Source organism: Esox lucius, chromosome 1, assembly GCF_011004845.1.
Source record: "Esox lucius isolate fEsoLuc1 chromosome 1, fEsoLuc1.pri, whole genome shotgun sequence".
Lineage (NCBI taxonomy): Eukaryota > Metazoa > Chordata > Actinopteri > Esociformes > Esocidae > Esox > Esox lucius.
Genome location: NC_047569.1, coordinates 13,565,537 through 13,592,050, shown reverse-complemented (window position 1 = coordinate 13,592,050; position 26,514 = coordinate 13,565,537). Strand labels below are relative to the sequence as shown.

The following is a 26,514-nucleotide window of genomic DNA, read 5'->3' as shown; positions in this document are numbered from 1 at the left end:
CGCTTGATCAGCAGCCATTTCATATTGGGCCAGCTCTCAATCTATTGTCTGTAGTTATAATCGATGCCTAACATTATAATTGTCGACTGTTTAGTGTTACGCTACACACAATTGAACATCTTTGAAGTTCTGTAAAATAGCAGGGTTGTTTCCTAGTAAGAGGACAATAATATGACTCCTGACTTCGTCAAACAGATTCCAAAATGGAAAACCACTGCGGATTATTAACTCTACAGAAGGAACCAGGTACCGTTTGAAAGCAGAAATGATTTAACTTGCATGCCTGTGTATTTATTCCCTCAGACATGAACTCCGATTTATTGTTGATGTTTCTAAACATTACCGAATATATGAAGTACATTTCATATGAAGTAGATCATTTCTCCAAATGAGCTATGAATGAAATGGACAAAAAGAAAATCTCTTCAGAAATGTTTCTCTGTTTTACACCCTTATCCATTTTCTGATGCCTAATTTGAACTTTTTGCCTTGCCTCATTGCTATAGCACCTGGCATTCTTGGGATAGTGTCCCAAGAATGTGACACATGTGGGGACACATCTCGCAAGGCCATTCTAGTTTTTAGCACACTGCTCACTCAACTAGGAAGTAGTGGCCAGGACATACATGCTTGATTCCTTTGAGGCATTCCTTTGACCCATGTCCGCCCCCACCCTTTATGGTGCTGAGCCATTTTCACCACCACATGCAAGGCATCCGCAGGTGTTGATTTATCATGACCAGGATTTAGACTCCTGTCCACATTGACGCAGCTAAACTGTGAGGCTCTGACTTTGCTTGCACCATTTGGGTGCTCCCATCTTAACTATATCTATAAGTGGAGAGCAAACATTGTCATATCTAGTCACTGACCCCAGTTCTCTTTTCCATCTCAGTGCCTCTGAAGGGCATTGCTGTGGAGGTGAGTGTGCAGGGGCATGTGGCCACTGTGAGCTCCATTCTGCAGTATGAGAACCAGGAGGAGAGCCCTCTGGAGGCCGTCTTTGTTTTCCCTTTACCAGGAGAGGCTGCTGTCTGTAGGTTCAGCGCCAAGATTGGACAGACTGAGGTGGTGGGTGAAGTTCAGGAGAAACAGAATGTGAGGGGAAATTAAAGTCAGCATATGCAACTGTTAATATTATCTTTCATTAATGATGTTCTAAAATATATAAGAGTATTGGTAAGAGCATGATTTGGATTGATACCAAGTAATTAAATGATTGTACAAATCTTGTGGCAAAGTGTTACCAGCCAACTGGACTCAAATGACTGACCATTCAGTCAAATGATATTAATGATATAAATTCAGTAGTGGTCAGAAGTTTGTACACATACTCATTCAAGGGTATTTCTCTATTTTTTTACTATTTTCCACATTGTAGAATAATAGTGAAGAGTTCTACAGTCTAAAATAACACATGCAGAATCATGTAGTAACCAACAAGAATACATTAATTTTTTAGATTATTGTGTAGCCATCCTTTGCCTTGACATATGCACACTCTTGGCAATCACTCAACCAGCTTCAAGAGGTAGTCACCTGGAGCATTTATCCAACAGTAGTGAGGGAGTTTCCACAAATGTTGAGAACTTGATGCTGCTTTTCCTTCACTCTGTGATCCAACTTCCAAACCATCTCAGTTGGGTTGAGGTAGGGTGAATGATGTAGCACCATCACTCTCCTTGGTCAAAAAGCTGTTACACAACCTGGAGGTGTGTTTTTGTTATGAATGCACGCAGTGAAACAAACAGGTGGTTGGACCCAAGCGCAGAGCGCAGTATGATTATTCAAAATCCAAGAAAACCCAAGGAGTAGGCTGACATGTAATAGTAGGGCAGGCAGGTCAGTACATAAAAGTCGGATAGAGCAGAGCAGAAGGTAGGGGTAGGACGCTTGAACGTGATGCTCCGAAGCACCGTTCAGTTTTCCGATCTCTACTGTTTCGATGTGGTGAACCAGAAGCTTGTTTCAAAGTACAACACCATGTGACCAATGACGCTCGAAGCTTTGGACGTCATAAAGTCACCTTTGAGTTCCAACCAGACACAACAGGTGTCATTTTCAGAATGGCTGTATTGAAACTGCGTGCATAAAAGGTTCATGAAGTCCAGTCACTTTGTGGTTTGTCAATAGGAATTTGAGTTACGCTTAATAGTAATAATTAAGGAAACAGGACTTGGTGTGAGTGAATAGGTTACATGTGTGGGGGGATGGAGAAATAACTGTGTCATTAATGCTCAGAGTGAAAGTGCCAGTTTTGGTGAGGGTGGATTTGGTTCCAATGAGTATGAGTTCTGTTTTGTCGCTGTTTAGTTAAATGAAGTTTTCCTTCATCCATGCTTTAATTACAGTCAGGCAGGATTGAAAATGAGCCAGAGCTGGGTCTGTGATTTGGTGGCTAGATACACCCACCTAAAGTATTATTAGGAACACCTGTTCAATTTCTCATTAATGCAATTATCGAATCAACCAATCACATGGCAGTTGCTTCAATGCATTTAGGGGTGTGGTCCTGGTCAAGACAATCTCCTGAACTCCAAATTGAATGTCAGAATGGGAAAGAAAGGTGATTTAAGCAATTTTGAGTGTGGCATGGTTGTTGGTGCCAGACAGGCTGGTCTGAGTATTTCACAATCTGCTCAGTTACTGGGATTTTCAAGCGCAACCATTTCTAGGGTTTACAAAGAATGGTGTGAAAAGGGAAAAACACCATTGAAAAAACTTTGACTGAAATAACCACTCGTTACAACCGAGGTATGCAGCAAAGCATTTGTGAAGCCACAACACGCACAACCTTGAGGCGGATGGGCTACAACAGCAGAAGACCCCACCGGGTACCACTCATCTCCACTACAAATAGGAAAAAGAGGCTACAATTTGCACAAGCTCACCAAAATTGGACAGTTGGAGACTGGAAGAATGTTGCCTGGCCTGATGAGTCTCGATTTCTGTTGAGACATTCAGATGGTAGAGTCAGAATTTGGCGTAAACAGAATGAGAACATGGATCCATCATGCCTTGTTAGCACTGTGCAGGCTGGTGGTGGTGGTGTAATGGTGTGGGGGATGTTTTAGTGCCAATTGGGCATCGTTTAAATGCCACGGCCTACCTGAGCATTGTTTCTGACCATGTCCATCTCTTTATGACCACCATGTATCCACTGCTGGAAGTAACCCCTGATGGCTACTTCCAGCAGGATAATGCACCATGTCACAAAGCTTGAATCATTTCAAATTGGTTTCTTGAACATGACTGCGCCGTCCTCGATATGTCTGCTTAATATCCTGACAGCCAGCTAAACTTCTTCCCAACACCAAGACTCTGAAGATTGATTCTTAATTCCACAGGTTTAATGGAGTTACAAGGAAAATAGTGAAACTGCAACACACAAAAGAGCAATGACAAATTACACATGAGCACTATTACTGTTGTATTTCGTTCATACTCATTTTAAAACTAATAAGAAATATATGTCAACTACATGCAGGACATCATAGCACCTTTACCGTGCAGCTCGTTAACAAACAAACACGTGAGAGCTAGCATATACATAGCTGACGTGCATTCAAACCATCCTCAGATTACACTTTACAAACTTAAAATTATTGTCAAAAATAGCTAATAATACTTCCAGGATAATTTCACAAAACAAAGTATACGTACCGACGATGCTACGTCAGACATGAGAAGTAGACAGATAGGATAGAAGCGTCGTGAATTTAACACACTCGAGCAAACTGCTGAAAATGCGCACGAAGAGCACGAGTGTTCGTTTCCCAACTACGGATCACGCAATAGGAAATTTAGAACAGCGCGATCATCAAGTGACCATGACCTAAATAGAAACACATAAGAAATGCATATTCCTGGAACACATTAGAATACTGAAATGCTGACTAAAAGTAAGCACATTTATCTTCTATAACTTTAAACTTAATGCTTATTTACATGTTGCCATCATTTTGTTATTAAGAATAGAACAATGACAATGAGTTCACTGTACTGAAATGGCCCCCACAGTCACCAGATCTCAACCCAATAGAGCATCTTTGGGATGTAGTGGAACGGGAGCTTCGTGCCCTGGATGTGCATCCCACAAATCTCCATCAACTGCAAGATGCTATCCTATCAATATGGGCCAATATTTCAATATTTATTGAGTGTATATTTGTTTATCATCAGCATAGCAGTTTAAATTAAGGTTGAAGTGACAGAGGATTTGACCAAAGAGAAGGATATAGATGATGAAGAGTAGGGGACCAAGTACTGAGCCCTGGGGGACACCTTGAGTCACACACATGCAAATGGAAATTAGAAATAATTATTTGAAAGAGTAAGTTAGTTAAGAGAGTCATAAAATAGAGCTAATTATTTGATAGCAGTCATAGAACAGTCATTGGAAAGTAATACAAGAGAATTTAGAGGGTTGGTTAACTATTATTTGAGAGTCATACAAAAGAGTAGGTAATTCGAGAAGTAGGCAAGATAATTATTGTGTTGCTTAGCTAGGTTCTTGGAAAGAGTAATAGAATAATGTATTTAGGAGCCATGGAGAATGTGTGTATGTGAGTGTTAATTTCCTCAACAGAAATAGTGAAGAAGATATTCATGATATTTATCATATCGTTTACAGTGGGGAGAACAAGTATTTAAAACTGCCGATTTTGCAGGTTTTCCTACTTACAAAGCATATAGAAAAAATCCAGAAAATCACATTGTATGATTTTTAAATAATTAATTTGCATTTTATTGCATGACATAAGTATTTGATCATCTACCAACCAGTAATAATTCCAGCTCTCACAGACCTGTTAGTTTTTTTTTAAGAAGCCCTCCTGTTCTCCACTCATTACCTGTATTATCTGCACCTGTTTGAACTTGTTACCTGTATAAAAGACACCTGTCCACACACTCAATCAAACAGACTCCAACCTCTCCACAATGGCCAAGACCGAAGAGCTGTGTAAGGACATCAGGGATAAAATTGTAGACCTGCACAAGGCTGGGATGGGCTACAGGACAATAGGCACGCAGCTTGGTGGGAAGGCAACAACTGTTGGTGCAATTATTAGAAAATGGAAGAAGTTCAAGATGACGGTCAATCTCCCTCGGTCTGGGGCTCCATGCAAGATCTCACCTCGTGGGGCATCAATGATCATGAGGAAGGTGAGGGATCAGCCCAGAACTACACAGCAGGACTTGGTCAATGACCTGAAGAGAGTTGGGACCACAGTCTCAAAGAAAACCATTAGTAACACACTATGCCATCATGGATTAAAATCCAGCGGTAGGCAAGGTCCCCTTGCTCAAGCAAGTGCATGTCCAGGCTGTCTGAAGTTTGCCAATGACCATCTGGATGATCCAGAGGAGGAATGGGAGAGGGTCATGTGGTCTGATGAGACAAAAATAGAGCTTTTTGGTCTAAACTCCATTCGCGTGTTTGGAGGAAGAAGAAGGATGAGTACAACCCCAAGAACACCATTCCAACCGTGAAGCATGGTGGTGGAAACATCATTGTTTGGGGATGCTGTTCTGCAAAGGGGACAGGACGACTGCACCGTATTGAGGCGAGGATGGATGGGGTCATGTATCGCGAGATCTTGGCCAACAATCTCCTTCCCTCAGTAAGAGAATTGCAGATGGGTCGTGGCTGGGTCTTTCAGCATGACAACGACCCGAAACACACAGCCAGGGCAACTAAGGAGTGGCTCCGTAAGAAGCATCTCAAGGTCCTGGAGTGGCCTAGCCAGTCTCCAGACCGGAACCCAATAGAAAATCTTTGGAGGGAGCTGAAAGTCTGTATTGCCCTGCGACAGCCCGAAACCTGAAGGATCTGGAGAAGGTCTGTATGGAGGAGTGGTCCAAAATCCCTGCTGCAGTGTGTGCAAACCTGGTGAAGAACTACAGGAAACGTTCTCTGTAAATGATCTCTGTAATCGCAAACAAAGGTTTCTGTACCAAATATTAAGTTCTGCTTTTCTGATGTAACAAATACTTATGTCATGCAATAAAATGCAAATTAATTACTTAAAAATCATATAATGTGATTTCTGGGTTTTTGTTTTAGATTCCGTCACTCACAATTGAAGAGTACCTTTGATAAAAATTACAGACTTCAACATGCTTTGTAAGTGGGAAAACCTGGAAAATCGTCAGTGTATCAAATACTTGTTCTCCCCACTGTATCATTATCAGAGTCCTGCTGGGTGTCTTTGCTTGCAAACGCTGTGAAATACTACCGCAGACTGATTTACAAGTAAAAATAATTTTGTCACAGTTCTAGCAAAATATTAGTGACCAAACTCTGAGCGTCCGTATTTTACATTGGCAAGTGTTATTAATGAGTTCATTACAATACGTTTTCCCACTACAAAAGTATTTCCAAGTCAGCAAATATTTATACGACTAAAAATGTGTTTTACCTTCATAGATATTCGTTAAATAACTGTTTCTCAGTGGCAGTTGACAAAATGATAACTGACTAAATAGAATCAGAAAAAATATAATATAATATTTTTTGTAGACAAAACAAGACTAGACAAAATTATGTGTGACAATAGTCTCATAAGACTATCCTAGTTGGAAAGGAGATTTTTGGAAAGAGAGGATATCAGTGTTTTTTTTTTTTATGATGCACTTTCAGACTTCTGAAAGCATATCATCCCAATATATACGCACAGGCAAAGACTGTGGTGTGGTGCCTGGAGACGTATACCCTAATTTCTTAACTATCAAATGTTTTTGATTCGTTCTTAATTTCAAACTGATATTTACATCTATGTGAATTAAACTCAAACAATAACACGTGCAATACACGTTTTCCACTGGTTAATTACATTTCAGAAATGTCACGCTTCCACACTGTACACAACGTTGTACCCAATGTTTTAATAAACAGGCCTAATTGTAGGCAATGTCAACATTGGAAGCATTATATAGTCCATTAACCTTATTTGACAAGGTGATGTTTGAGCTGCTATCGGTCAATAACTGAGGCAATAACTGTGATTGAACTTAAATGTGACTGATACATAAGGGCATTTTGTTGACTACAGTGGCTCACTGTTTTCATTGTTTTGAATAACTAGACAAAATCGTTATTCAAATGATATGAATGTGACTAGAACTGAAAGTTATTTTAGTACAATATCACGTGATCGATGATGTCCGAAGCTTCATTCTTTTCAAAATCAGAATACAATATCCTACAGTGCACAAATGACCAAATACCATATCAACTAATACTAACACTGTGGCATTCATTCTTCCTTACCATCACTTCGAATGCACTGATAACGACTAAGGAAAGTGCTATTGGCCGCAAACACCAGAAAAATATGTACCGCTCTGGGCAAAATACAATACATCTAAATCAAAAGTAGTATTACATGTTGTCCAGCAGATGTCCCTTGTATTGGAAAGCTTTGAGCAATGAAGAAATGAAACAAGCTTCAATGGTTCAGAAAGCCTTGGTTTCCCATCCCTACCAAAAGGATGATCAAGAAAATGGTATAGGAAAAAGCCAGGCACAGGTCAGGACACTTCAGTAGAGGTTTCTTTGCAGTAATTTGACTGTGATTTAACCATTTGGGCTTCATTGTGAGATGCAGTTAATTGCTGATTTCTGAGGAAGGCAACAATAATGAACTTATCCTCTGCAACAACGGTATATCTGTGTTATCCTTTCCTGTGGCGTTCCTGATGAGATGCATTTTTATCATAGTGCTTGATGTTTTTTACAACTCTACTTGAAGAAACTTTCAGAGTTTTTGGAGTTTCTGGATTGTCTGACCTTCAACTCTTAAAGTAATGATGGACTGTCAGTTCCCTTTTTATTAACTGAGCTGTTCTTGGCCTAATATGGACTACTACAGTACAGACATAATGAAAGTGTTCTTTAAACCAACCCAAGTTTGTCACAACTGATGTCTCAAACACATTTAGAAGAAAATAAATTCCACAACTTTACTTTTAATAAGGCACACCTGTTAATTGAAATGCATTCCAGGTGACAACCTGATGCAGCTGGTTGAGAGAATGTAAGGAGTGTACAAAGCTGGCATCGAGGTAAAAGGTGGCTCCTTTGAAGAATCTACAAAATGACATTTATTTTTGGTTTCTACATGATTCCATACATGTTAATTCATAGTTTATGTCTTCACTACCATACCACAATGTGGAAAATAGTAAAAATATAGAAATACCCTTGATTGAGTTGGCAGAATGCTAGTGGTCCCTGCTTTGTCTCAGGCTGATGATGTGTAACTGTGTTCCTTTCAGGCGCAGGAGCTGTATGATGATGCACTGAGCTCAGGCCAGCAGGCCTTCCTATTGGAGGAAAGTAATGAGAGCCCAGATGTGTTTAAGCTGAGTGTGGGCAGTCTGCCCCCAGGGGAGAAGGCCTCCATTAGCCTGGACTATGTGACGGAGCTGGCTGTGCAGGCCGATGATGGACTGAGGCTCTGCCTACCTGCTGTCCTCAACCCCCGCTACAAACCCCAGGGTAAGAACATGGGCACCTGTATAGACACAAGTCAGGTATATGTCATAGGCAGTGAAACAACAGAGAGCAGGAAGCAGCAATTAGTCTGTTAAAGTAGTTTTAAAACAGTCCTGCTCTTGGAGACACAGAGGGGTACCTGATGAAGCACAGGATTTAGTTCTAGTACAGCTTTAACACACCTGATTGAATTTATCACAGCCTTGGTCACTTTGATTTGTTGAAAGATATGTTAGTACTGGGCTGTAACAAAAACATGTTAATTGGTAGGTCTCTCTCTCCTCTCTATCTTCCTTCCTTCCTGCCTCCCTCCCTCACCCCTTCTCTCTCAGGGCCAGACAGTGCTGCTGGTACCCAGGTGTCCTCTGTGCCTGCTGGCTATGTACCATACAGTCTGTCCCTCAGGGCCCACGTAACCTCCCCCCACCCCATCTCTAAAGTAGAGTCCAACTGTCCCTTGGAACCACTCAACTACCTGAACACAGAGAAAACTCAAGCCACGGTATTGTCTCTGTCTGTCTCTTTCTGTTTGTCTGTCTCTGTCTGTCTCTCTCTGTCTGTCCCTCTCTGTCTATCTTTCTCTGTCTGTCTGTCTGTCTGTCAGTCTGTCTGTCTGTGTTTTTCTGTCTCTGTCTGTCTGTCTCTGTCTGTCTTTCTCTGTCTGTCTGTCTGTCTCTGTTTTTCTGTCTCTGTCTGTCTGTCTATGTCTGTCTGTCTCTATCTGTCTGTCTCTGTCTGTCTGTTTATGTCTGTCTCGGTTTGTCTGTTTATGTCTGTCTGTCTCTGTCTGTTCATATGTAAATGTATAGTCTATATAAGCACTTATGCATTAACCGTCTCTCTCTCTCACTAGCACTATGAACATTCAGAATCCCTCATAGTTGTTCAGTTCCCTCTCAGACTGCTCTATCTTCATATGGGTGTCGTTGTGACTACAGGTCAGCCTGGCTGCAGGTCATAAGTTTGACCGGGACATTGAGCTGTTGGTGTATTACCAAGATGCCCATAAGCCTTCCGCTATAGTAGAGGCACCACAGACTTCTGCCAAGCCAGGTGAGTGGGGGAAGGTACTCTGTGTTTCCTTTTAGATTTGTGGATTAGTGAGTAGTCTAAGCTACTACCTTGGTCTTGTTTACAGAGCCACGTGGTGGAAGAAGAAAAAATTATATATGGCAGAGAAGCAGAAAGACCAGGATACTAAGCTTGACAGATTGTCTGAACATTCACAGCAGAGATTGACATTAGAAATAATGGTGTATATTTTTCTTTTAGGCACTTTGATGGGTGACCCAGTGGTTATGCTGAGTCTCTACCCAGAGTTCCCCAAGGATGTGATGTCATCAATGACCTCCCGTGGTGAATTTATTTTTGTGGTGGATCGCTCTAGCAGCATGGATTGCCCCATTCACTCAGGGCCTGGCGCACAGGACCGCATTGGCAGTGCCAGGGTAAACACACATATACACACAAACCCAAACACACACAGTCCCAAATGTGCAGAAGAGAATTTCTGTAGTTTAGTTAAACCCTTACACACACTGGTTACTGTGCCGTAGTTTGAGACTGTGTCCTAAATGTCTTTTAGAAGGGTAAATACGCTGGTTGGATTTCTCTCTTACAGGACACTCTGCTGCTCTTGCTGAAAAGCTTGCCCATGGGATGCTACTTCAACATCATTGGCTTTGGCTCCAGTCATGAGATGTTCTTTCCGTGAGCATTCTCTCCTTATATCACCTGTGTCACCTGTGTTTGAGGAGTTCAGTTGTATACAGACACATTTAGCTGTATATTTCCCCCAGGGAAAAGTCGTAGATTCATGGTTGTGTTTGTGTTATTGTGGTGACGACTCTTTGACTTTGTTTGTATTTGTGTGTCTGGATGTCAGTAAGAGTGTGGAGTACAACCAGAAAACAATGGATGAGGCTCTGTAGAAGGTGAAGAGAATGAGTGCTGACATGGGAGGTACAGAGATTCTCCTGCCTTTAAAACACATCTACAGCCAGCCCTGCCTTCCTGACCACCCAAGACAGGTTTTATACACACCTTACATCCACTCCTTAGATCTACTTCATGTATCTTTTGTAGCAATATATTTACTGAAACTGATATTCATGCCTTGCTTTACTGTGGGTTATACAACAACATTAAGGATTAATTCTACGTCAGATGGATGTACAGTCAAATTGAAACACAATTGAGTAGTACAAATATAACAAGGCAAAATACTACTTGCATTGTATTGCAAATGTGTCTCATAGATCTAACTACAAATAACTTGTTGACACCTCTGCCCCCTCTAAAATGTTAACATACAATGGGTGAAGTGTAGCCAGTGTATCAAACCCTGTCATCTTATCCACTTCTTGGCAGCGAGTCTAAGGCAGGAAAATACGTGATTGTGCTTGTAAAGATTTTTATCCTTGGCTTCTATTTCTAGGAAATGGCTGTGGCTTTTGACCAACTAACAGTGAGTTGCAGTAGTCCAGATTTTAGATGACAACAACTTCCCCTGATCTTTAGATGTTGAGCCGATATTCAAGCTCACATGTCTGCCTGGTACATTGGAATGTTCCCCACTGATTTTAAGATGCAATGACATTACGAAGGTGTGCATTATTTGAGCATATACATGAAGCAACTTAGTTTTGCCTTAGTTAACATTCACACAGCAAAGGCTAACATTCACACAGCATCTTTTACAAACAGTTTGAGTGAACAAATGTTTGCACATTTACTCTATTTCTGGTCCTACTAAAGTCAACCAAAGTCATTGTATAAAGCTGGTTAAAGATGCAGTCTGGAACTTTGAGCTGAATGTGTAATATGTTGTTTATATGTGCATGATCTGTATAGAATCATTGATTGATTGATTTAGGTTTCGCAAAGATTCAGTGCAATACTTTTTTGCAATACCTGACAGATGGAACACAACATGTCCAATTTGATGGCAACACTACTGTTAACATGTAACTGTCCAGAAGGGGGTGCCAGAGACAGGCCCCTGTTCTCGGACTTAACGTTGCTTGCTACAGTATCTACAGCTCTGAACAAAATTAAGAGACCTCTGCAAAATTATCAGTTTCTCTGGTTTTACTATTCATAGGTGTTTGAGTATAATGACCTTTTTTATTTTGTTCTATAAACCACTGACAACATTACTCCCACGTTCCAAATGAAAATATTGTTATTTAGAGTATTTATTTGTTGAAAATAACAACTAATCTAAATAACCAAAAAACAATGCATTGTTTTCAGACCTCAAATAATGCAAAGAAAACTAATTCATATTCATTTTTCAACAACAAAATGTCACATTGCTGTTGGGTGACTTTATGCCACTCCTGGCACAAAAATTCAAGTAGCTCAGCCTTGTTTGATGTCTTGTGACCATCCATCTTCCTCTTGATCAAATTCCAGAGGTTTTCAATGGGTTTCAGGTCTGGAGATTGGGCTTGCCATGACAGGGTATTTATCTGGTGGTCCTCCATCCACACCTTGATTGACCTGGCTGTGTGGCATGGAGCATTGTCCTGCTTGAAAAAACAATTCTCAGAGTTGGAGAACATTGTCAGAGCAGGTGTTTTCTTATAACCTTGTACTTGGCTTGATTCATGCATCCTTCACAAAGACAAATCTGCCCGATTCCAGCCTTGCTGAAGCATCCCCAGATCATCACCGATCCTCCACCAAATTTCACAGTGGGTGCGAGACACTGAGGCTTGTAGGCCTCTCCAGGTCTCCATCTAACCATTAGATGACCAGGTGTTTCGGCAAAGCTGAAACATGACCTTACTCCATTACTCCACCTCACTCCATTCCACTATGGTCAGATGCTAATGGTGTTTTGCTAACTTCAGTCTGGCTCTTTGCTTCTCATTGATGAAGGGCTTTTTTCTTGCTTTGCATGACTTCAGCCCTGCCCCTAGGAGCCTGTTTCAAACCGTCCTTGCCGTGCACTTCACCTCAGCTGCTGTTTTCCATTCTTTTTGAAGGTGACTTGATGTCATCTTATGGTTGTTGAGTGACATTCGAATGAGTTGACGGCCATCTAGGTCAGTGGACAGTCATTTTTGCCCTCTGCCAGTCTGTTGCTTTGTTGTCCTCAATGTCTGTTGCTTGACCTTGTTCTTATGAACCGCTGTCTTTGAAATTTTCAGGATGGAAACAACCTGACGCTCACTGTATCCCTCTGCCTGTAAAGCCAGAATTAAACCCTTCTTTTCCTCACTCAAAGCTTATCTTTTTAACTCTTTTGTCATGCTGAATAGTTATTTTTTTATTAAAATTACATTTGAGGTACTACTTGCACTGTTTTTGCCATCCAGCTGGTCCTATTGCAAGAGGATAGTGATGACCACTGCAGTGGTTTTTATACTGGTTCAGGTCATCACCTAATCAGTACCTCGTTAAATAAAATGAGGTGTGCCTGTGTTGGAATTCAAGAGACTCTGGAACGGAATGGCTGCCATACATGTAGAGTGACTTAAGAAAGATTTGGAGCAGTCTCCAGATTTTTACCAGAGCTGTATATCAATAATGTTGGTAAACATATTGGTTTTCATTTCTATGTTAATGAGAGTTAGTTAATGAAAGCTACACTCAACAAGCCTTTAGAAGAACTGCTATTTCAAGAGCTGCACAAAACCTATGCATGTATGTTATTTGGAAACCATTCATGTGCCATCACAAACATAAAGTACAATTATTATAGTATAAATATAGTATAATATAGTATTTAATTATATTTCAAATGTGAAGACAACCATCTGATATTCAGTGAATAACTTTTGGGTGGCATTATCATGTAGGCATGAAAATGAAATCCAGCATTAGGCATATTTTAAGACTCCACAAACATAATTTAAATTGACTTGTCATCAGATCTTCTTGTTCACTGATGGTGAGGTCTGGAAAACCAAGGAGGTCCTGGATCTGGTGAAGATGAACTCCGGCTCTCACAGGTGGGCCCAGTTACAACTGTTGTTCTTCATTACCAGGTTTTGACAGGACTCCACTACCTAGATGTTACTTCTCATGTGAACAATAATGATACTGTTTCCTGGGTGTGTTCCTGCCAGGCTGTTCTCCTTTGGAATTGGGGAGGGGGCCAGCTCTGCACTCATCTCTGGGATGGCCAAGCAGGGTGGAGGGCATGCACAGTTTATCACAGGACAGGACAGGATGCAGCCCAAAGTAAGATTGTGTGTGTTCAGTTGGGTTTTACTATATAAAGAGGACAGAAACATCCCCAACCTGCAGTGATCCATACATTTTAATATACATATTTTTATTTCTCTTATTTATTGCTCTTATTCCCACATATGAGTTGAATAATCACAGTTTAAACCCCTCCCTCTAACATACTACCTTCCTCAGGTGATGCAGTCTCTCAGATTTGCCTTGCAGCCAGCTGTGGTGGACATCTCAGTCAACTGGAATGTCCCGAAGGGAGTGTCTGTTACCCCACTGTCTCCACCAATCAGAGTGGTCTTTCAGGGTCAAAGGGCACTGCTGTATGCCCAGCTCACTGGGGAGGTAATGGCTCTTACTACTACTGATGTGACTACAGTATTCCTGCTAGATCTGTAGAGCTCTGCAGTGTCAATGCTGAATAAAATGTGGTAATGTTGTTATTGGTAGTATGTTTTGTTCTAAAAGTATGCCCAAAATTGTGAGGTATTAACTATTTTCCAGACAAAGCCTTTTTTGTCATGATCTATGTGTTTCATTCCAAACTCTATCTGTTTCTCAGAGCCCAGGGGACACAAAGGGCTCAGTGACAGTGAAGTACAGTCTGGCTGAGAAGCCTGTTGAGAACCAACTGAGCTTCAGTCTTAAACCTGCAGTGGACACTGGGTAAAAACTATGTTTATTCTGGTGCCAATGCAGGCCAGGTCTCATGGATAATTGGAATGTGCCACCACCTATGGAACAAAACCACCAAAACCCCCCAACTCGACAGAAACTGTACCAGCACTTATAATGCATGTTCTCTTGAAAGATGCTGCTCTTGAAATGTGCTAGAATGACTTGATCCATTTAGTAGGTGCCCCATCCACTCATCTCCCCTTCCTACTTTTCTCTGTCCCTCCATTTCAGACTGACTGTCCACAGGCTGGGGGCTCAAACTCTGATCCGATCCCTGGAGATGGAAGAGAGAGAGAGAGATGGAGATGAGAAGAAAGAGGGAGTGAAAGAAAAGGTGGTAGAGCTCAGCATCCAATCAGGCGTAATCAGTGCCTTTACTGCCTTCATTGCTGTCCACAAAGGAGATGGAAAGGCTGTACAAGGACCACTGCTTCATAGACATGTCCCTACACTAAGTGAGTGAGAGCAAGGAAATACATTTATTCAGACTAACAGTGCCAAATAAGCAGTAAACTAACTATAGTTAAATACCATATTCTATGTGCTGTTTCTTTGGTACATTTAACCTGGTTTACTCCCCAAGATGGTGATATCCAATTTGTGATTAAGGCTAATTGCAGTTCTGGACAATTTCACCGTCCTCCATGGGATTCCTTGGCTAATCCAAAAGACTGATTCAAACCCAGTATCTATTGTAATTACTATAGAATGCTGTGTAGTTCTGGGCTGATCCCTCACCTTCCTCATGATCATTGATGACCCAGGAGGTGAGATCTTGCATGGAGCCCAAGACCGAGGGAGATTGACCGTCATCTTGAACTTCTTCCATTTTCTAATAATTGCACCAACAGTTGTTGCCTTCCCACCAAGCTGCTTGCATATTGTCCTGTAGCCCATCCCAGCCTTTTGCAGGTTTACAATTTTATCCCTGATGTCCTTACACAGCTCTTCGGTCTTCGCCCTTGTGGAGAGGTTGGAGTCTGTTTGATTGAGTGTGTGGACAGGTGTCTTTTATACAGGTAATGAGTTCAAACAGGTGCAGATAATACAGGTAATGAGTGGAGATCAGGAGGGCTTCTTAAAGAAAAACAAACAGGTCTGTGAGAGCCGGAATTATTACTGGTTGGTAGGTGATCAAATACTTATGTCATGCAATAAAATGCTAATTAATTACTTAAAAATCATACAATGTGATTTTCTGGATTTTTTTTTTAGATTCTGTCACTCACTGTTGAAGAGTACCTATGATAAAAATTACAGACTTCTACATGCTTTGTAAGTAGGAAAACCTGCAAAATCGGCAGTGTATCAAATACTTGTTCTCCCCACTGTACCTTCACTTTTCAAGATGGCAGTCATCTCTCCCTTGCCCAAGAAACCGTCCCTTGACCCAGACGTCCTTTCAAACTATAGGCCTATTTCCAAAGTCCCATTATCTAAAGTTCTAGAGAAGATAGTGGCAACTCAAATTCACTCACACCTCAGTGCTAACCAGCTTTATCTGCTTTTCCAGTCTGTCTTCATGCAAATACATAGTACTGAGACAGCATTGGTGAAGGTTGTTAATGATCTTCTCATGGCTGCAGATACAGGATCCCCCTCCATTTTTTAAAATATCACTTTCAAAACTACAGCAATTAATCTCTCCGTTTCCAAACGCTTACAGAGTATTGTTAAATGAAGAGGTGTTTTCAACACAGTGGTAAACATGCCCCCTGTCCCAACTTTTTTGAAACATGTTGCTGGCATCAAATTCAAAATGGGCATGTATTTTTCAATCAAATGTAGGGTTGTATTATTTTCAATTAAATATAGGGATACATTATTTGCACATCATTGCAATCTGTTTTCATTTGCATTTTACTCAAAATTTTGGGAAACAGTGTTGTACATGAAATCACCCCCCAACCAACATGGGTGCTGTCCCTCCCTTTGGCTAATCACTGTAATTTTGTAGATTCCAGATCTTTATGGAAAGACATGTCAAATAGTAAACTTAAGGCTGTAGTCTACATGGTGTACAAAATTGGTAGTGAAGAGCTGGATTTCATTTTACTGCCAAAGTGGAAATCTAAATATAGAAATCTGATTAATCCTTTTTTGAATTTCAAATTTTGACAAAACTTAGTAATTTAATTCCTCCTACAAGAAGTATGCCATGACTCTACAAAGTATGACTATATATACTTGGTGGAAGAAGGGTGGAGAACAATGCAAACCTTTTATTTTTCATAAGAAATCATTTTAAAAAATTACTGAACCTTGTAATTTCCATCACTCCTACAATAAGTACAGTGTGTCATGACTATCAAAAGATATATTCTTGATTGAGTTTGTAATTGTACGCTCTATAATGACGTTGATGCTCGCTGCTCCTCTATTCTCCTATGTTTTATCACCTGGTCTATACTAGCTCACCTTGACCTACAATCTTGCTAAAATACTGAACTGCTTTGACTTTTTTACAGTTAGAGTTTTATTATATATGTCCATCATTGCAAATGTCCTAAGATTGTTTTTTTTAAATCCCAAAAAAGGTCTGAGGGTTTTTGTTTAATTCTGCTATATATTTAAAGTATTAAATGATGTTTCATACTTTCAAATATGTAGTATTAGGTAATGTTTATAATGTTGGTTTAATATTAAATAGCACATTAGGCTATATGAGGGCCAGCATGATAAAGAAAGGCGTTTACTTCCTTATGTGTTCCTTATATGTAGCATTATAATGTAATTAAATGGTAAAACAAGGAACTAAGGAATTGCACATATACTGCAATTCAGTGCAAGTCATGTGTCCATAGATGTTGCGCATCAAGTTGGGTGCATATAGGAATTTCATTAATACATTCAATGGGATGAGGGGTGTGAATAGGGATGTACTGATCCAGTACTGGCATCGGAAATTTGTTTATTATCTGTACCTTCATTTTGGTAACCCAGTGACCTGTATTCTTTTCCTTCTTTTTTACAGTGATTTATGGTAGCTCTGGGATAAAGGGACATTGCATTGATGATTTCGGGGTGTTGAAACACCAAGCAGATCATACATCCCTAGTTGGTATGTTTACATATGATTACTGTGAATAGTCAGATTTATAAAATATTTTGACAATGTTAACGTGACAACTTTCACAATTTCATGTTTACATTTTAATTTCACTACACCTATTTGACCAGATTTGCCTTTGTTTTACTAATTTAGTTTTGTTGAAATTAATCATCTCTTACTCGAGACCTGGACAAACCAGCAATACAACGTTGCTAAAACATTTACAACATAAAGCTACAAGATGGTTAGGGGTCAAAACCTTCTCTGGTGAATAACAAGGGGGCTGGGTGTTAGCATATGATGAAATCTAGGACATTAAGTTGCATAGTTCAGAAATCCAGATGTTCACATGACTAATGATGTACTCAGCTTAGTTGAGCAATCAGTTTTATATCAAATACACGAGATTTACCTATATATTTATATATATATTTATATTAGTGCTGTGAAACGATTAAAATAATGAATTGTGATAATTCACATAATCTTCTCTAGTTAATCGCGATTAATCGCAAATTTAGAATGTGTTTACCTTTTGGTAAAGTTTTTTTTAAGTTTTCTGTTTAAAAAGCAGTGCTTATGGTTAAGACATACTTTGTTTTATGGCAAACTATGGACAGTGCTTGACTTGGAATTTAATAAATGGACTTAATTTATTAATATACCTACAATGTCAGTCCATAACTTACCACAATAACTGTCTGCATCTAAATGTAGCCCATGTAAATCTAAATAGAATGTTGCCATGTCATATTTTCTTGATTAACGCACCAAGGACAATATCTGCTACGTTAGGCAGAATCCAAAGGCAGGCAAGGGTAAACAGGTTGGTGAGAATCAGGCAGAGGTACAGAAGGACAAGAGCGAAAATCAAGGTCTAAATACAAATGGGCTTTCAGTGGTCTGGTACACAGAGAAAAATACCGGAATAGAGAAGTTACAATAGGCTCAGTAGAGTGGCGAAACACTACCTCACAAAGGACGCTACAAACATGACTGAAATTAATAGGAACAGAGAGGGAGTGGATGAACAGAAACTAATGAAGACCAATACAGGAAAGCAGGTTACGTTCAAGGCAGCACAGAAAAACAAAACAAAATAATGCAGGCGAACCCAGCCCTCACAAGCATCAATGACAGTGTGTAATCTTTTGTAATAGATGTATATGAGGCAGCTGGTAAAGCTACCCATTCGTCTTGGCAAAATGCCTCCAGGTCATGCAAAGTCTTTGGTCATCTTACAAGAACCGCATGTTTGAGATCTCCCCAGACTGGCTTGAGGATATTAAGGTCAGGAGACTGTGGTTGGCCACTCCAGAACCTTCACCTTTTTCTGCTGTTACCACTGGAGTGTTAACTTGGCATTGTGCTTTGGGTCATTGTCGTGCTGGAAAGTCCAAGAGTGTCCCATGCGCAGCTTTCATGCAGAAGAATACAAATTGTCTGCCAGTATTTTCTGATAACATACTGCATCCATCATGCCGTCAGTTTTTACAAGATTCCTAATGCCTTTAGAGCTCACACAACCCCACAACATCAGTGAGCCACCACCACGCTTCACAATGGGGATTGTATTCTGTTCACTATAGGCCTTGTTGACCCCTCTCCAAACATAGCACTTATGGTTGTGACTATAAAGCTCTATTTTGGTCTCGTCATTCCAAATTATAGTATGCCAGAAGCTGTGAGGCGTGTCAAGGTGTTGTTGGGCATATTGTAACTAGTGATTGAACAGTACTGACTGGCATTTGCAAGGCTTTGGATATCTTTTTATATCCTTTTCCATCTTTATAAAGTTCTACTACCTTGTTACGCAGGTCTATTGACAGTTCTTTTCTGCTCCCCATGGCTCAGTATCTAACCTGCTCAGTGCATCCACGTGAGAGCTAACAAACTCATTTACTATTTATACCCAGACTAATTGTAATTTAAGAAGCCACATGTGTGGGAAATTCACCTCTGTAACGAGGCCAAACATTCAAGGGTATGTAGTAAACTTTTGATCAGGGCCATTTGGATGATTTCTGTTATCATTATGATTTAAAAAGTAGCCAAATCTAGCAGTCCCAGCCTGAGGGGACCGTTCCACTTCACGTTTTCTGTTTGTCCTTGTCTTGTCCTTTCCTGTTCTTGTTTCATTTGATCTGTATATTAATTTCACCTGTGTTTTGCCCCCACCTGTTTCTGTTCTCCTCGTTAGTCTGTGTATTTAGTTCGGCCATTTTCTCCTTTTCACTGTTGGTCGTTGTGCATCTGTGCTTGTCATGTTTTATGAGCTCCTGAACTCCTGAGTATCTTGTAGTGCCCGGCACTCTGTTTTGCTTTCTTTGCTTTTGTGTTGATTTAAAGAGTAACGCCTTGAAATTCTGCGCCTGCCTCCGTCTCCCATTATGAAACGTGACACCAAACAACTATGTGATAATAAATGGCTTCATATGATCACTATCCTTCAATAAAATACAGTTATTTTTGCATGATCAGTCATATTGCCAAAATGTCACACTTTCTGCCAGGGTACGCAAACTCATGAGCACAACTGTATATTATTCTTCTTCTCTCTTACAGAAAGTGATTCAAAGCACTTTTGGAAGGCACCTGTGCCTACGCCCTTGATGACATGTGTTATGGCTGTGTCTAAGATGAAAAAGATAAGTTTCTGGCCGTTGTCCAAAGAGAAACGTATCAGGTCGAAGATGTCGAAATCAGTAGACAGAATGGTGCCTCGGTCAGTGAAGAATGTCAATGACCAAGCTGATCATTGTACCACCTCAGTTGGTACGTTTACATTTACAGAATAATATGATTACTCTGAGTAGTAAGATTAATATACCATTTTGATAATGTTAACACACTTTGCAAATGCTACAGTTTCCCAAATTTCATGTTAATTAACATTATTTTACCAGGGTTGTCTCATTGAGATCATTTCTATCTAGAGCCAAACTAGCAGTACAACAAAAAGCACAAAGCTCTACAGTTAAGGACATTTACACACTGAGCTGCAAGTTGGTCAGGAGTCAAAACAATGAAACCCCCTCACTTCATTTAAACAAAAACTGAACTTCATTCATACAAAATAAGGAGTCTGATGCTAGCATATGATGAAATACACATCTGTAACTTTCATTATGGTGGATTCAGAAATCCAGGTGTTTTGGCCTATGCTAACTTTAAGACATGAAGCGTCGTCGTGTTTACATCAGTAATGTTTATATCAACACAATCTGTTTATATCAACCTATTATTTCTCTGCATAATAACACACTTATAACATATAGTCAGTTTGGCACAAAGAAGTAAGCAGAAATACAGTATATCATATGTAGGTATAGTATATCATATGTCAGTACAGTATACTTATCATGTCAGTTCAGTATGTGTGATATAATAGAAACCCATTATAGTAGTGCTAAATAGTCCTCTAGGCATACATATAGTATCTATGAATGACATGCAAATAGTCACCTCAAAATGGCTTTCACAACTAAGCTGTTGTTACACCTAGCTTTCTTAAAATGTATGCACTTACTGTTACTTTAAATGTGGAATTGACCTTAAAAATTGCATAGCGTTGATCCTTTTCACATTTCCTGGCTGTATAGAAATGTTGGCATCTTCCAGTTGATATACATTTATTTTCAATATGAATGTACGGTAATTACAGTAATTAATTGTGTTATTGATAGTCTTGCAGAAGTCTTATACAACAGCTTTATAGTATATACAACAAACACATTGTCTTCTCAGGTTATGATGCTTTTGAAGAATGTCTTTGTTAAAGTTTTTGTACCTAAGTATTTAGGTAGTCTGTATTCTTTTTAACCATTGGATGTCCGATCCCATCAGAATTACAGTCTCCAGTCCCACTTCCTACTCATGAAAAGGAGCCTCTCCTCCAGCTGATCTCCCTTCAAAAGGCCTCTGGTTCCTGGATTCTGGAGCCAGCGTTGGCTGAGGTCCTGGGAAAGCCTCAGGAAGATGTGGCCAAGCCAATGCCAAAGGTGTGTCTACATATTTAAACTTGGCAATATGGTGTTTCCGCAGGCAGTATGATGATGAAGATGAGTGTGCTATAAGACGATGTATTCACCCAGAATATCTGCATGTGTGCTCTAGTGGAAGTTCATATTAAGCTCCCTTTCTCAGGTGAACCAGGAGGTTTGGGCCACGGTTTTAGCCCTGGTTTGGCTCTATGGGTTCAAGATGGAGGCTCAGGAGGAGTGGCAGTTTCTGGCGATAAAGGCAGTGTCATGGATCAAGGCTCAGAAAGGTAGCTACAGCAGACTCATGGTAAAAAGGCATCTAAACCTTACTGCCCTGATTACAAGTGGTTTAGTTCAACTATTTTCTGGAAAGTTTGTTTTACTTCGAGGGAATTGGCAATGAGCTTTTATCTGCATGATCATGTAGATAACATTTTCTATGCAAGTTTATAGGAAGTCTGTGTTGGTTTTGCAGGCTTTTAGCAAAATTGTTAGAGGTCTACATATAGGAAATAGTTTAAATATTAAAAATCTGTGTTGATATTCATTCAAGAAATGAATATCAACAAGTGAGCTTGTGACATTTCTGCCCTACAATATCTGCCCCGGTCAACTGTAAATATTATAATTGTGAAGCGGAAGTGTCTAGAAGCAACAACGGCCTAGCCACAAAGGGGTAGACCACGCAAACTCACAGAGTGGGGCCACCCAAGTCCTGAAAAGCCTAGCACGTGAAAATAGCTTATTATTTGTTGCATCACTCACAACAGAATTCCATACTGCACCTGGAAGCGACATCGGCACAAGACATGTGCGCCAGGAGCTTTACGAAATGGGTTGATGTACAAACCCGATTCCAAAAAAGTTGGGACACTGTACAATTGTGAATAAAAACAGAATGCAATGATGTGGAAGTTTCAAATGTCTATATTTTTTTCAGAATACAACATAGATGACATATCAAATGTTTAAACTGAGAAAATGTATCACTTTAAGGTAAAAATAAGTTGATTTTAAATTTCATGTCATCAACACATCTCAAAAAAGTTGGGACAAGGCCATGTTTACCACTGTGTGGCATCCACTCTTCTTTTTATAACAGAATGCAAACGTCTGGGGACGTAGGAGACAAGTTGCTCAAGTTTATGAATAGGAATGTTGTCCCATTCTTGTCTAATTCAGGCTTCTAGTTGCTCAACTGTCTTAGGTCTTCTTTGTCGCACCTTCCTCTTTATGATGCGCCAAATGTTTTCTATGGGTGAAAGATCTGGACTGCAGGCTGGCCATTTCAGTACCCGGATCCTTCTTCTATGCAGCCATTACATTGTAACTGATGCAGTATGTGGTCTGGCATTGTCATGTTGGAAAATGCAAGGTCTTCCCTGAAAGAGACAACATCTGGATGGGAGCATATGTTGTTCTAGAACTTGGATATAACTGTCAGCATTGATGGTGCCTTTCCAGATGTGTAGGCTGCCCATGCCACACGCACTCATGCAACCCCATACCATCAGAGATGCAGGCTTCTGAACTGAGCGCTGATAACAACTTGGGTTGTCCTTGTAATCTTTAGTCCGGATGACATGGCGTCCCAGTTTTACAAAATGTTGATTTGTCTGAATCAACAACATTTTGATTCGTCTGACCACAGAACACTTTTCCACTTTGCTACAGTCCATTTTAAATTACCCTTGGCCCAGAGAAAATGGCTGCGCTTCTGAATCCTGTTTAGATACAGCTTCTTTTTTGACCTATAGAGTTTTAGCCGGCAACGGCGAATGGCACGGTGGATTGTGTTCACCGACAATGTTTTCTGGAAGTATTCCTGAGCCCATGTTGTGATTTCCATTACAGTATCATTCCTGTATGTGATGCAGTGCCGTCTGAGGGCCCGAAAATCACGGGCATCCAGTATGGTTTGCCGGCATGACCCTTACGCACAGAGATCTTTCCAGATTTTCTGAATCTTTGGATGATATTATGCACTGTAGATGATGATAACTTCAAACTCTTTGCAATTTTTCTCTGAGAAACTCCTTTCTGATATTGCTCCACAATTTTTCGCCGCAGCATTGGTGCCCATCTTGACTTCTGAGAGACACTGCCACTGTGAGAGGCTCTTTTTGTACCCAATCATGTTGCCAATTGACATAATAAGTTGCAAATTGGTCCTCCAGCTGTTCTTTATCGGTACATTTAACTTTTCCAGCCTCTTATTGCTACCTGTCCCAACTTTTTTGGAGTGTGTAGCTCTCATGGAATCCAAAATGAGCCAATATTTGGCATGACATTACAAAATGTCTCACTTTCAACATTCGATATGTTATCTATATTCTATTATGAATTAAATATAAGTTGATGTGATCTTTTTTTACTCACAATGTCACGTCCTGGCTGTGCCCCTAGCCATCTCTGCGCTGGGCTCGGGGCATAGCCAGGACAGGACAGGAGGTGGCCTTTAGCCACCTCTACTCCTTTTTTTGGTTTCCCCAATTGGAGGCAGGTGTTAGTCATTGCCTCCAATTGGGGACCCTATTTAAGTTTAGTTTGTAGGCCCCAAGGCGTGGTTCATTTTGGTTTTTGTTATCCTGTGTAAGGTTTACCCACGTCACTGGTTGCTGCCTTTTGTTTTGCTGGAGTCTTTCTTTATTTTGAATTAAACATGGATTATCTTCACCAACTCTACTCTGCGCCTGTGTCCTTCTCACCCCACGACCGTGACACACAATTTGTACAGTGTCCCAACTTTTTTGGAATCGGGTTTGTACACAAACCTCACATTAACATGCGCAATGCCAAGTATTGGCAGTCTGATGGACAGAAACCTACCGGTATACATTGTGCCTACTATAAAGTTTGGTGTAGGAGGGATAATGGTCTGGGGCTGTGTTTTTGGCTTTGGGCTAGGCCCCTTAGTTCCAGTAAAGGGTCATCAAAATTATACTGGATACAAAGACAATTTTACAATTGGGTGCTTCCAACTTTGGGCAACAGTTTGGGGAAGGCCCAGCATGACTGTGCCCCTGTGCACAAAGCGAGGTCCATAATGACATTGTTCGATAAGGTTGGTGTGGAGGAGTTGAGTTGCCTGGGGGGGGGGGGGTGGGGGGGGTACTTTATACATTGTAAACCAGGGGTGCCAGTCATTTTGTTTCAGGGGCTGTATTTAGCTGCTTCCCAAACTACTTAAAAATAATTCTGTCTATAATGCTTCATTGTCCCTGACAATCTGTGACCTAATTTCTTTTTTGTGTGGACTGGAAAAAGTATGAAGATGCTCCGATCAGCCATAACGTCATGATCACCTGCCTAATATTGTGCAGGTCCCCCTTTTTCTGCCAAAACAGCCCTGACCCATCAAGCCAGGGACTCCATCCCAGAGATGAGTACAGAGTTGACCCCACACCGATCCCAAAGGAGAATAGCCTGGTAGGAACACACCCAGGAATGGTTCCTCAAACCATTCCTGAACCATTTTTGCTTTGTGGATGGGCGCATTATCCCTGTGAAAGAAGCCAATGCCGTCAGGGAATACCGTTGCCATGAAAGGATGCACATGGTCTTTGACAATGCTTAGGTAGGTGGTACTTGTCATCTACATGAATGGTAGGACCCGAGGTTTCCCAGTAGAACATTGCCCAAAGCACAACACTGCCTCCGCCAGCTTGCCTTCTTCCCCTAGGGCATCCTGGTGCCATGTATTCTCCAGGTAAGCGATGCACACACACCCGGCCAGTTCTGATGCTTTCAACAGTGGTCACAGGAGTCAGCATGGGCAACCTGACTGGTCTGCAGCTATGCAGCCCCATACTCAACAAACTGCAATGCACTGTGTGTTCTGACACCTTTCTATCAGTACCAGCATTAACGTTTTCAGCTATTTGAGCAACAGTACCTTGTCTGTTGGATCAGGCCACATGTGCCAGCCTTCGCACCCCACGTGCATCAATGAACCTTGGCCGCCCATGACCCTGTCGCCAGTTCACTGCTTCTCTTTCCTAGGACCACTTTTGATGGATACTCACCACTGCAGACTGGGAACACCCCACAAGGGCATCAGTTTTGGAAATGCACTGACCCAGTCGTCTAGCCATCACAATTTGGCCCTTGTCGAAGTTGCTCAGATCCTTATGCTTGCCTATTTTTCCTGCTTCTAACACATCAACTTTTAGAACAGAATGTTCACTTGCTGCCTAATATATCTCACCCACTGACAGGTGTCATGATAATGAGATTATCAGTGTTATTCAATTCACTTCTCAGTGGTCATCATGTTATGGCTGATCAGTGTATATTTTTATACAAATAATCACACACCTGCGGACCATATTGGACACCGTTATGGACAGGATTTGGCCTGCGGGCCGTATGTTTGACACCCCTGCTGAAAACATTTGAGTGTAATTATTTACCATACAATTCTGGTGGTATTTGTCTTCACACATTTTGCCCAACCTTGCCACTATACGTTTATAGTATAATGATGCCTGTTCTTGTCACATGTCTTTCAGTGGCCAATGTGTCAGAGTGTGTCCTGGCTGGAAACAACCTTCTGGGTTGCCAGGTGCAGATGGACACCATGGGGCTTTGAGAGGTTTACCTTGCTTGACCCCTCTCTCTCCCCCATTCCTGCTGCTCTACCAGGGGTCAGATTCACATGCTACTCTGCTGGCTCTTTGTTGTCTCCTCCAAACAAACAGCTGTACCCCTGACCAAGCATAGTAAAACCTCTTGCCTATAATAACCTAAAAGGTGTTTGACTGTTGTGACATTCATGTTAATCTTAGTATTGTTTTTTTTTTACATATCAATATTTATGTATTAGCTACATGAAAAGCTACTATATATTTGTTGTGTGATTTGTTTGTTTTAGTAATTTATTCCATGTAGGCAACCATAAATAATTGGTGCCTTAATTATTGCATATTGCACCCTTACTTCGCCTATGCAGTTAAGGGTTAAAAATGCATGCAGGGAAAAGTTGTGGACAATATTATGTAAAGCCAAATGAAAGCCCATCCCTGTGCCTATGCTCTGTAACACATGTAACACTGTGTCTCTGTATTCATTTAATTATGCATATTTTTTACAATAAAGTCTGTTATACTCCA

The 26,514-nt window shown here is 40.7% G+C and overlaps 1 pseudogene; it reads left to right on the top strand.

The window, feature by feature from the left end:
- The first annotated feature begins 203 nt into the window (after positions 1 to 203).
- LOC105023579 lies at positions 204 to 26,514 on the top strand (annotated as a pseudogene).